This window comes from Lacerta agilis, chromosome 12 (genome assembly GCF_009819535.1).
Source record: "Lacerta agilis isolate rLacAgi1 chromosome 12, rLacAgi1.pri, whole genome shotgun sequence".
Classification (NCBI taxonomy): domain Eukaryota; kingdom Metazoa; phylum Chordata; class Lepidosauria; order Squamata; family Lacertidae; genus Lacerta; species Lacerta agilis.
Genome location: NC_046323.1, coordinates 16,919,038 through 16,932,255, shown reverse-complemented (window position 1 = coordinate 16,932,255; position 13,218 = coordinate 16,919,038). Strand labels below are relative to the sequence as shown.

Below are 13,218 nucleotides of genomic sequence, written 5' to 3'. Positions count from 1 at the left end.
AAGAAAAAACCAGAGGCCTTTTTATTAGGCATTTTAGGTAAAGACATTTTGAAATGCGATAGAAATTTATGCCACAACAGCAGCGAGAGTATTAATAGCCAAGAACTGGAAGTTGGAGGAATTGCCTACTATTGAACAATGGCAGATGAAGATGTTGGAGTACATGGAGCCTGTAGAAATGACCGGGAGAATCCGTAACCAGAGAGACGACGTGGTGGAGAAGGAATGGGGAAAATTTAAAATGTATCTAAAAAAGTATTGTAAGATTCAAAATTAGATTTTTGTTTGAAGGAAAAGGATAGGCTGTCAAATATATAATGTGAATTAACAATACGAATTTTAGGAGAGTATAGAGTATAGAAATAGATCTGGAAATTGTTTTGCATTTACTAGTATGTATAGAATATGTGATAAATTTAAATTGGGAAGTTACGTGAAATATTTTTTAAGGGACGCAAATAAGGGGAAACAGGAGGAAGTCCATGTAAAGATGTGAGGAAAGTGGAGCTTTTTTAATACGAAAGTTTGTTTTTTGTTTTTATTTTTTGATAGATGTTTTGTATTGTAGTTTTAGTTTGTTTGTGTATTTTTTTGTATCTATTTTGTTGTTGTTTGTGGCGACGTCACGGCGCATGCGCTATGGAGCACCGTCTGCTCTTTGGCCGCCACACGCTTTTCTTCTCCCTTCCTAAAAAACGAAAAAAGAAAGGGAAGCAGCCGCTTGTGCTGCTTTCCTTTCCTTTTTCTTCTTCTTCAGGATTTTCTTGGCGCTGGCCCATTGCTGAGTGCGACGCACAGCGCATGCGTGCCGCGCCATAGTGGCGCTGGTGGGCGGGTCCCAGGCAGGCCGCGGGGTGGAGCGGCCCCGCTCCGCGGCTTGCTTGCAAAAAAAGAAAACAATGCCCAACCTGAAAAATACGGAGCAGATGATTCAGCAGGGGAAACACAGCCCAGAATAAGTAAGGAGGTAGTACAGGAATACTTGGCTAGTTTAGATGTATTCAAGTCTCCAGGGCCAGATGAACTACATCCAAGAGTATTAATAGAACTGGCAGAGGTGATTTCAGAACCACTGGCAGTAATCTTTGAGAATTCCTGGAGAACAGGCGAAGTCCCAGCAGACTGGAGGAGGGCAAATGTTGTCCCGATTTTCAGAAAGGGGGAAAGAGAGGACCCAAAAAATGACTGCCCAGTCAGCCTGACATCAATACCAGGAAAGATTCTAGAGCAGATCATTAAGCAAATGGTCTGTGAGCACCTAGAAAGGAACGCTGTGAACACTAAAAGTCAGCATGGGTTTCTGAAAAATAAGTCATGTCAGACTCACCTGATCTCATTTTTTGACAGAATTACAAGCCTGGTAGATGAAGGGAACACTGAGGATGTAGCCTATCTTGATTTCAGCAAGGTCTTTGACAAGGTGCCCCATGATATTCTTGTAAAGAAGCTGGTAAAATGTGGGCTAGACAATGCTACCATTCAGTGGATTTGTAACTGGCTGGCTGACCGAACCCAAAGGGTGCTCATGAATGGCTCCTCTTCATCCTGGAGAGAAGTGACTAGTGGGGTGCCACAGGGTTCTGTCTTGGGCCCAGTCTATTCAACATCTTTATCAATGACTTGGATGATGGGCTTGAGGGCATCCTGATCAAGTTTGCAGATGACACCAAATTGGGAGGGGTGGCTAATACCCCAGAGGACAGGATCACACTTCAAAATGACCTTAACAGATTAGAGAACTGGGCCAAAGCAAACAAGATGAATTTCAACAGGGAAAAATGTAAAGTACTACACTCGGGGGGGGGGGAATGATAGGTACAAATACAGGATGGGTGACACCTGGCTTGAGAGCAGTACATGTGAAAAGAATCTAGGAGTCTTGGTAGACCATAAACTTGACATGAGTCAACCGTGTGATGCAGAAGCCAAAAAAGCCAATGCAATTCTGGGCTGCATCAATAGGAGTATAGCATCTAGATCAAGGGAAGTAATAGTACCATTGTATTCTGCTCTGGTCAGACCTCACCTGGAGTACTGTGTCCAGTTCTGGGCACCACAGTTCAAGAAGGATACTGACAAGCTGGAACGTGTTCAGAGGAGGGCAACCAAAATGGTCAAAGGCTTGGAAACGATGCCTTATGAGGAACGGCTTAGGGAGCTGGCCTAGAGAAGAGAAGGTTAAGGGGTGATGTGATAGCCATGTTCAAATATATAAAAGGATGTCACATAGAGGAGGGAGAAAGGCTGTTTTCTGCTGCTCCAGAGAAGCAGACACGGGGCAATGGATTCAAAGTGCAAGAAAGAAGATTCCACCTAAACATTAGGAAGAACTTCCTGACAGTAAGAGCTGTTCGACAGTGGAATTCGCTGCCAAGGAGTGTGGTGGAGTCTCCTTCTTTGGAGGTCTTTAAGCAGAGGCTTGACAGCCATCTGTCAGGAATGCTTTGATGGTGTATCCTGCTTGGCAGGGGGTTGGACTGGATGGCCCTTGTCGTCTCTTCCAACCAGGGGCGTAGAGACGGGCGGCGGGGGGCGGTCTGCCCCAGATTCCAGGGGAGGGCAGGGGTGACACTTGGGCCAGCCCCGCCCCGCCGGTGGCCCAGAGAAAGCCGCAGAGTGAAGCCACTCTGCCCTGCGGCCCATCCGGGGTCCACCCGTCACTGCCGCTATGGGGCTGCCCTGCGAGATCGGCGGCTTGTGGGGCTCCCCCACCCGTGCTGCTACAGCACGGACGGGGGAGCTCCAGGAGCCAGCACTCGCTTAGCGGGTCGCCCCTGGAGCAGCAGCGCCGGCTGAGATGGACTGCGCATGCCCGGATTTTTAAAGCAGCATAGACAGGGAAGCCCCAGGAGCCAGCGTTCGCTCGGCGGGTCCTGACGCATGCATCATGATGTCATGACGTCATGGCGTCATGATGTCCCGCCCCCAGGGGGTGCCTCCACGGCAATGCCGCCCCTGGATGCTACGGCTCTGCTTCCAACTCTGATTCTATGATTCTATGAATGTCAGCTTGCTGAGTTATTTTGTACCATTGTGATTCAATGTTATATTTGTGCTCAACAAGGGAAACCCACACGACCTGAAGGTGCTGCTGTGCAATGCTAGGACAATGATTCATAAGACCACTGCCATCCCTGACTTGATTGTGGATGGAGGACTTCACCTGGCATGTGTAACAGAGATTTGGTTGGATGAAGCAGATGGGCCTGTCTTAGCATCTGGTTGTCCACCAGGTTTCTGTTATGCACAGCAACCCAGGTCATGTGGGTGGGGAGGGGGTGTTGCAGTGATTTTTAGGAAGTCACTAGCTTGCATCAGGTGTCCTACCTGAAATACCCAGTTCTCTGAGTGCATGTTCTGGAAGTTGGGCAATAGGGGCAGTACAGGATTCCTTTTGGTGTACCGACCTCCCCGCTGCACCAAGGATTCCCTGCCCGAGCTGCTTCAGGTCAGGTCGTGGCGGATGTTCTCCTGGAGACACCTAGTTTGGTGGTCCTAGGGGATTTTAACATCCATGCCGACACGACCTTACAAGGGGCTGCTCGGGACTTCGTGGAAAGCATGGCCTCCATGGAGCTGTCCCTGAATAAGTTTGGCCCAACTCATAGTCACGGACATGCCTTAGATCTGGTGCTCACCTCTATGGATGCTGGTGATCTGACATTAAGTAAAAGCAAAACAAAAGAAGTGCCATGGTCGGATCACTTCCTGGTGCAACTGGACTTCTCCGCAACCCTTCCCCTCTGCAGGGAGGTGGGACCGATTTGGATGGTCCGCCCCTGTCACTTAATGGGTCCAAATGGTTTCCAGAGAGTGGTAGGGGATGCTTTATCCCATGTTGAGGGCTTTTCATCTGATTTCCTGGTGGCTCGCTGGAATGCGGAGTTAACCAGGGCTATCGACTGTCTGGTTCTGAGGCGCCCTCTCCGATTGCATGGAGCCCAGACAGCCCCATGGTGTTCTCCAGAGCTGAGGGTGAGGAAACGGTCGCTGAGACAGCTAGAGCGCCGGTGGCAGAAAACTCATTCTGAATTGGACCGGACACTGGTTAGAGCTCAACGTCAAGCCTACCAAGTGGCGATAGCGACGGTGAAGAAGACTTTCATGCCTCCATTAAGTTTTAAATTTATTTTTCTGTCGAAACAGTGTGTTGGTAATAACAAGGTTGTGCGCTGCACATATCATCAAAAGTAAAATTTCGTTCTGGTTGCTGTTGCCAACTCCTTCTTTCCCAATAGTCCCAGGCCACAGATCGAAATCTCGCCCAACTCTTGCATTAAAATCACCCAGGAGGATAATTTTATCTTCCTTAGGTGTCTCTGATAGGATGGTATCCAGCTGAGAGTAAAAAATTTATTTCATGTCTTCATCAGCATCCAGTGTTGGTGCATGAGCGCTTATAATAGTAGCCTGTTGGTTTTTGGTGAGCTTTATTTGAAGGGTTGAGAGTCGCTCATTAATACCGGTAGGGACTTCTGACAGGAGCTTCACAAGGTCGTTTTTGATAACGAAGCCTATCCCATGTATTCAATGTTCTTGTTCAGATAGACCTTTCCAGAAGAATGTGTAGCCTCCTTTTTCTTCCTTCAGCTGTTTCTTGCCTGCTCTTCGAATCTCTTGAAGCACTGCAATATTGATGTTAAAACGCTGCAGCTCTCTTGCAATGATGGCAGTTCTGTATTCAGGACGCTCGTTATCTGTATTATCTGACAAAGTCCGTATGTTCCATGTTCCAAAGTTGGATTGTCTTTTACGACCACTGGGTGGTGACCTCACTGGGTGCAGTAATCCAGACAGGGAAAAGGGGAAGCAGACTATGTTTAGGCCACCTTTCCTAGCCCCTCCCCCTTTTCGGGGTGAGCAGAGTGGATCCTAAAAGGGCTGCTCAGTCATGGATACAGCTGCAGAGCTGCTCAACTGCCTTGTTCCTTGAGTCAGAACAACTGAATCTGTATCTACCACCCATGTGCCAGTTCATGACTAGGGGCTTCCAGATTTCATGATCCTGTCCCCGTTACCATTTGCCAATCACCATGGGACTTTGGGGGTTTGGGTTGGGTTTTTGGAAGATGCCTGTGCGTGAATTTGTTTTAGGTGTGTAGATCAGTGCACAATGACCAACGCAGTGTCTTTGCAGTAGGGCTCTGTTCCAATGGCATGAGTAGTCATGACAAACTGGTAGATCTTATCTGCTGCAGCCTTCATCTGCCTTCACAGCCATTGTAACATACCGCTTGTTTACATCCGCCTATTCTGCCGTTGAGGACTTCTTGGATCATTCTTTGTCTAGCTCCTTCCCTTTGACCTTACCGCCTTGGGAGGCCCTGCTTCGCTCACAAGGGCCATAGGAATGTGCAAGCCCACTCACCACTGTAAGGTGATAACCCAGCAAGTGAGATAACTGAGATACATTGCGCTGAGCCCTGGTCTCATTAGACAAAGCGTTCCACCAAAAAGGCTCTGGCTCTGGTTGGGACAGCTGGATATGTTTTGGGCCAGGGACCACCAGTAGGTTGCTGTTAGATAAGCATCACCCTCTTTGGGGGATGTATTGGAAGATAATTCCCACAGATAAGAAAGGTGACAGACTGTTTAGGCTTTAAAGGTTAGCACCAAAACCTTGAACCTGATTTGATACTCCACCTGGAGCCAATCCAGCTGATGAACCACCAACTGAATGTGGGCTCTCCACAAAGTCCGAGTAAGAACTCATGCACCTGCATTTTAGACCATTTGGAGTTTCTAGAGTAGTCTCAAGAGTAGCCCTGCGTATCTATCAATCTATCTGTCTGTCTGTCTATCATCTGTCTATCTATCTATCTATCTATCTATCTATCTATCACATTTATACTCCGCCCACCCCAGCTCAGGCGTAGAGCAAGTTAAAGTAGTCTAGACTGCAGGTGACTGCTTCATGGATCACCATGGCTAGGTTGGAAAGAGACAGGTACAGTACCAATTGCCTAACCTGTAAAGATTTTAAAATGCCAGTTTGGCTACATTTGTGACCAGTGCCTCCATAGAGACAAAAGCATCCAGGATCACACCCAGACTCCTGATGGCGGGTAAAGGTGACTATTGTGCATCATCAAGAGCTGGGAGCTGGCAAACTGAACCAAAATCATTCTGGCCAAGCCATTGGACCCCCATCTTTAATGGATTGAGATTCAGCCGACTCCATTTCCTGCATCCCAGCACACAGACCTAAATATTGGCCATTATATCCAGGGCAGCATCTGGCCAGGACCACGAAGCAGTAGATCCATGCTTTTTGTGGTCAGATCTGTGGTTATGTACAAGATATTTGAATTAAGGGTGAATTTGGGGTCCCAGAATGCAAAAACCATGAGGATTCGCGCTTGAAAACAACATTTTTGGTCCACGGTGTCGCCAGGATGTTGTGGATCCGTGTTTTCTGTGGTGCAGGCTGTGCCCCTGGATATGATATGTGATGTGACAATGAGTTAGGGGTGGCCCAATACAAAAAGGGTGCGGATCCATGAGGACCCGCGCTTCAGAACCCGTTTTTTGGGCCGTGGTGTCGCCAGGAAGCGGTGGACCCGTGTCTTTTGTGGTGCAGGCTGTGCTCCTGGCTATGATGTGTGATTTGCCGGTGAGTTTGATAGGCGCAGTGCAAAAAGGGTGCGGATTCATGAGGATCCACGCTTCAGAACCCCGTTTTTGGGCCGTGGTGTCGCCAGGAAGCGGTGGACCCGTGTCTTTTGTGGTGCAGGCTGTGCCCCTGGCTTTGATGTGTGATTTGCCGGTGAGTTTGATGTGGCGCAGTGCAAAAAGGGTGAGGATTCATGAGGATCCGCACTTCAGAACCCTGTTTTTGGGCCGTGGTGTCGCCAGGAAGCGGTGGACCCGTGTCTTTTGTGGTGCAGGCTGTGCCCCTGGCTTTGATGTGTGATTTGCCGGTGAGTTTGATGTGGCGCAGTGCAAAAAGGGTGAGGATTCGTGAGGATCCGCGCTTCAGAACCCTGTTTTTGGGCCGTGGTGTCGCCAGGAAGCGGTGGACCCGTGTTTTTTGTGGTGCAGGCTGTGCCCCTGACTATGATGTGTGATTTGCCGGTGAGTTTGATGTGGTGCAGTGCAAAAAGGGTGAGGATTCGTGAGGATCCGCGCTTCAGAACCCCGTTTTTGGGCCGTGGTGTCGCCAGGAAGCGGTGGACCCGTGTTTTTTGTGGTGCAGGCTGTGTCCCTGGCTTTGATGTGTGATTTGCCGGTGAGTTTGATGTCGCACAGTGCAAAAAGGGTGAGGATTCGTAAGGATCCGCGCTTCTGAACCCCGTTTTTGGGCCGTGGTGTCGCCAGGAAGCGGTGGACCCGTGTTTTTTGTGGTGCAGGCTGTGCCCCTGGCTATGATGTGTGATTTGCCGGTGAGTTTGATGTGGCGCAGTGCAAAAAGGGTGAGGATTCGTGAGGATCCGCGCTTCAGAACCCTGTTTTTGGGCCGTGGTGTCGCCAGAAAGCGGTGGACCCGTGTTTTTTGTGGTGCAGGCTGTGCCCCTGGCTTTGATGTGTGATTTGCCGGTGAGTTTGATGTGGCGCAGTGCAAAAAGGGTGAGGATTCGTGAGGATCCGCGCTTCAGAACCCTGTTTTTGGGCCGTGGTGTCGCCCGGAAGCGGTGGACCCGTGTTTTTTGTGGTGCAGGCTGTGCCTCTGGCTATGATGTGTGATTTGCCGGTGAGTTTGATGTGGCCCAGTGCCAAAAGGGTGCGGATTCGTAAGGATCCGCGCTTCTGAACCCCGTTTTTGGGCCGTGGTGTCGCCAGGAAGCGGTGGACCCGTGTTTTTTGTGGTGCAGGCTGTGCCCCTGGCTATGATGTGTGATTTGCCGGTGAGTTTGATGTGGCGCAGTGCAAAAAGGGTGAGGATTCGTGAGGATCCGCGCTTCAGAACCCTGTTTTTGGGCCGTGGTGTCGCCAGAAAGCGGTGGACCCGTGTTTTTTGTGGTGCAGGCTGTGCCCCTGGCTTTGATGTGTGATTTGCCGGTGAGTTTGATGTGGCGCAGTGCAAAAAGGGTGCGGATCCATGAGGATCCGCGCTTCAGAACCCCGTTTTTGGGCCGTGGTGTCGCCAGGAAGCGGTGGATCCATGATGTTTGTGGTGCACGCTGTGCCCCTGGCTATGATGTGTGATTTGCCGCTGAGTTTGATGTGGCGCAGTGTAAAAAGGGTGCGGATCCGTGAGGATCCGTGCTTCAGAACCCCGTTTTTGGGCCGTGGTGTCGCCAGGAAGCGGTGGATCCATGATGTTTGTGGTGCAGGCTGTGCCCCTGGCTAAGATGTGTGATTTGCCGGTGAGTTTGATGTGGCGCAGTGCAAAAAGGGTGAGGATCCGTGAGGATCCGCGCTTCAGAACCATGTTTTTGCGCCATTGCGGCCTCACGGAATAGTGGAAACGTGATTTTTTTGGTGCTGCCTATAGATTAATATTTGGTCTAGAGTATCATGGTGGTTTTGTTTTGTTTCAATATAAAAATCATATGAATTCATGTGGATCCATGCCTCGGATCTATGTTTTTTGTGGTGCAGAACCCCGTTTTTGGGCCGTGGTGTCGCCAGGAAGCGGTGGACCCGTGTTTTTTGTGGTGCAGGCTGTGCCCCTTGCTATGATGTGTGATTTGCCGGTGAATTTGGTGTGGCCCAGTGCAAAAAGGGTGAGGATCCGTGAGGATCCACGCTTCAGAACCACGTTTTTGCTCCACGGTGTTGCCAGGATGCCGTGGATCCGTGTTTTTTGTGGTGCAGCCTGTGCCCCTGGACATTATGTGTGATTTGACGGTGAGTTTGGGGTGGCCCAATGCAAAAAGGGTGCGGATCCGTGAGGATCCGTGCTTCAAAACCAAGTTTTTGCGCCATATTGTCGCGAGGAAGCCATGGATCCCAGATTTTTGTGGTGGAGGCTGTGCCCCTGGACATGATATGTGATTTGACGGTGAGTTTGGGGTGTCCCAATGCAGAAATCATGAGGATCCATGAGGATCCGTGTTTTTTAAACATGTTTTTGCACCATTGTGGCCCCACAAAACAGTGGATGCATGATTTTTTTGATGCTACATATAGACTGAGATGTGGTCTACAGTATCATGGTGGTTTTTTTTCATTTGAATGAAAAAATCATATGAATTCATGAGGATCCGTCTAGATCCGCCTTTTACCCTGGACCCTCATCATGGAAACTTCCACCCGCTCCGTGCATCGCGCCCGCACCAACTATGCCAGAGACCTTTCTTTTAAAAAACACAGATTTTTGTCAACAACTGAGCATACGCCGCGCGGAGCCATCAAGCCCTTAATAATAATAAAAAGGAGGAGGGAGGGAGGGAAATGTATTTTTAATTGCAAAAAATAAATAATCCAAAAGCCCTGTGATGAAATAATTCTGCTCCATCCAACGAACGCCAGCCTGGAAAACCCCGTTTGGCTGCTTGAAGGGGGGAGGGGGGGGTCGGATTTAAACACGCGCACACACGCATATACATATCTATATATATGTACGCAAACATTCTGCAGCTCCCTCCCCCCTCCCCATCTTTCCAATGATAAAGACTAAAATGCAGAGAGATCGAGGCTCCCCTTCCTCGGTAAACAATCGCAAGGCGTTGCGTGGGAAGCGCGACCGCGGAAAACCTTCGGGGAAAGGGGGGGGGGAGACAACAGCACAACCCACCCGGGCGGGAACAAGCCTGCGATGCGCTTCAGACGATCGAAGCCAAGCGGGTGCTAAAAATACCCAACATCTGGCAGCGCGGCCAAGTCCAGCTGTGAACTCCTGCCCCAGAAGTCCGGGTCAGGAGGGGATCCGTCGGGTGGATCCCCCTCCTCCAACAACTCCGGATTGCCTTGCTAAAAAAAAAAACAAGCCCGGGCACTCACTCACCGCGAGCAAATCCGGCAGCGCTGCCGTCGCGGGTCTCCTCCTGCCTGCGCGTCCTGCCCCGGCTGGGGCTTCTGCCCGTCGAAGGCGCGCTGCTGCTGACGCCGCCGATGGGGGAAGTCCTGCCGCCTCCTCGGCCCTCTGCTCCTTCGCTTCCTTCTCCCCACCTGAGTCCGCCCCAGCCCCACTGCCTTCCCCAGCCGGTTTGTCTGTCTCGGCGCTGGTGACCTGGTTTCCCCCTCTCTCCACGCGCCCCACCGGGAGCCGGAGGCGCGGCGGCGGCGGCGAGGAGGAGGAGGACTCAGCTCCCGTCCGCCCGCCCCACGATCGCCGGGGGTGGGGAGGCAGGCGACGCCCGCGCGCAACGGGGGGAAACGGGAATCCGGCTCTGCCCCGCAGGGCGCAGCCAGCCAGCCAGCCAGGCGCGCGTCACGCGTGGATCTGCCCCTGGGGACGCGCAGCAGGCGAGCCCACGAGGAAACCTGCCTCTTGGGCTAAGACAGGGCTGCCCACCTTAGAAGCGCGGAGAATCGGTACCCCCGGGGGGTCATCTAGACCAACCCCCGGTCGATTATCCAATCGGAAACGGGCGGCTTTAATTGCTGCGCCAGGAGCCCCGGCGAGGGTCCGGCTGCCCTCACTCCCCTGGGGCTGTGTGCTTTATATCCCCCCCCCCCCGCTAGCAAAGGAAGACGGGGAGAGATGCCTTTCCCAAGGAAGGAAGCCGGCCCAGGAGCCCTGGAGGGATCCTGGGCTTGAGATCTCCCCACCACCACCACCCAGTGCCAAATAGTGCCAAGGCGAGGCTTCACATGTGGCGCTGCTAGCGCAGCACTTCCGCAACTCTCCCAAGGGAACCTGGGCCGCTCTCCAGGGGGAAGGTTTACATTGCGCTTTTAAAAAAAATTATTTAATTCAATAAGACGAATCTCCCACGCACGCCCCGGGAAATTTTGGAGGGGTGGGGCAGGGTGGGGAAAAAGAGCTTCGATGCAGGTCCTTATCTATTTCTTATTATGGGATTTTTAGCAATGGACAAAAATAATCTGCCGGCAAAGGTAGATCGCACCTTTGGCATAAGCGTCTCCCAGAAAGCTGCCATCGCATTTCGCAGGAAACAAGTTTTTATAAAGAAGATGAACACAATCTGCACAGAAACCCATATATGCTAATTTTATGTTCTTCAGCTTTGTCAGAGAGATTTTATTTTTTATTTTTAACTGATTTTATAAAATAAGGAACATTTCAAATGCACTGGAAAACTGCAGTAATTTAGCAATTATTTCTTTCAAAAGCAGTTCAGGTTTAGAACTGAGTTTTAAAAATACTTCCCAAATTAAAAGTGATTCTGAGCTTTTCCTTGGTGTTGCAGATTTTTAAATAAATTAAATTACCAGCTGAAATCGCAGTTAAATTGTCCTGGTCCTGATTTCCTAAATATTCTGTGATAGTTGACAACACCAGACTCCCAATTCCCATCAGTCCCCCAGCAAGCACAGCTGATGGGAGTTGTATTCCAGCAACACCTGAAGAGCAGCACCAGGTGTTCCAAGCCCAGGTTACAGGTAACTTTATAAGCTGGCGTTATTGCCTTTCTTATTTGAAACAGGTAGCAATGCCAAATACAAATGACAGGATACCTCTCCAGTTTTTGCTTTAATGCAAACAATTATGTTGCTAATTAAAATATGCCCACAGGGTAACATCCCAGCTGTAGTTACAGGTAGGTAGCCGTGTTGGTCTGCCATAGCCGAAACAAAATTAAAAAATTCCTTCCAGTAGCACCTTAGGGACCAACTGAAGTTTGTCCTTGGTATGAGTTTTTGTGTGCATGCACACACTTCTTCAGATACACTGAAACAGAAGTCACCAGACCCTTATATATAGTGGGAGGGTGGGGAGGGTTATTACTCAGAAGGGTGGGTATATTTTTAGCCATCTCAACCCCTTGCTTTTTCCTGTAAGACCAATTGCCGTCCTTAACAGTCGCCAACAGGTTTACCACACCTGTCAGCCAATCACCCATTCCCACCACCCTTCTGAGTAATACCCCTCCCCACCCTCCCACTATATATAAGGGCCTGGTAACTTCTGTTTCAGTGTATCTGAACTAGTGTGCATGCACATGAAAGCTCATACCAATAACAAACTTAGTTGGTCTCTAAGGTGGTACTGGAAGGAAATTATTATTATTATTATTATTATTATTATTATTATTATTATTATTATTATTCCCAGCTGTGTCCAGGATGTCACAACGCACAGGGCCTTAAGACTTGCAACTGAATTAAAAATACAGAGAGAGAGAGAGAGAGAGAGTGTAAGAGTTCAGCGAGTTCCACTTTACCTCTTTCTGTGTTGAGGACTTCAGTACCTAAGAGATGACTCACTTATGGCCTGAAACGTCTGTTATAAAAGTGTCCACAAGCTTGTGCATTCTGCCCCATTACAGATCTATATAATCTTTAATATGAACTGCGGCCTAGACCTCCAAACGCCAACACAACTGAGGGCCACTTTACGTTAAGGCAGCAGTGCTGCGCATGCCTCCGTATTTTGGAATAACCCCCAACGGACTATCTTCCACATAAGCATGTGTAGGACTGGGCTATAAGGCAGGAAGCTGTGCACAAGTCTGAAGCCTGCTTCTGTGGAAGGTAATCTGAGCCTGCCTTCTTCTTTTGTAAACCTACAGTTTGCCTTAAACTTTGTCTTCGTTGTTAGTCAATAACGTTAATCCCACCCCCCACATCTTCCTCGGCTGGAGTGCAACATTTCCATGTGCCCCATGTATAAGCTACATGCCCAGGTCACAAGGGTTTCCTCTCATGCCCTGAATTAACCAACTGGAAACAGTGGCAGGTGCAATTCACTGCCATGCTGGAAAACAAGACAGGGCAAATATACATGCAAATGGCACAGCTGTTAGGATGCTTCTTAGGAGCAGGGATCTATACCAGGCATCCCCAAAATCGGGGCCCCCTCCAGATGTTTTGGGACTACAACTCCTATCATCCCTAGCTAACAGGACCAGTGGTCAGGGATGATGGGAACTGTAGTCCCAAAACATCTGGAGGGCCAAGTTTGGGGATGCCTGATCTATACACATAAAAAGCTCAATTCCTTATTTGGGGGCTACTTTTTCAGATAGCTTGAGGGTTACAGGGGGGTCAGTAAGCCAACCATATGAATGACCAATGGTGACAAAATTTCAGTGGAAGAAAGAACCAGATAATGCAAAATTCTGACAGCAACCCTCCAGTGTCTTTTTTCTGGCTGAGAACATACGTTTTGTCTTCCCTGTTACACTTCCTGACATAGGAATTACTTGC

General features: G+C 49.6%; 1 protein-coding gene across 5 annotated transcripts in view; it reads right to left on the bottom strand.

Moving 5' to 3' along the window:
• THRB (thyroid hormone receptor beta) overlaps positions 1–13,218 on the bottom strand; it is a 194,744-nt gene that overhangs the window by 164,835 nt on the left and 16,691 nt on the right. The window contains exon 1 of one of the 5 annotated variants that reach the window (XM_033165176.1): positions 9,890–10,211. The exons of the other annotated variants lie outside the window; for them this stretch is intronic. The gene's annotated coding sequence lies outside the window, so the exon portion shown is untranslated. Of the gene's footprint in view, positions 1–9,889; positions 10,212–13,218 lie in introns of those variants that run through there. 5 annotated transcript variants of the gene reach the window in all.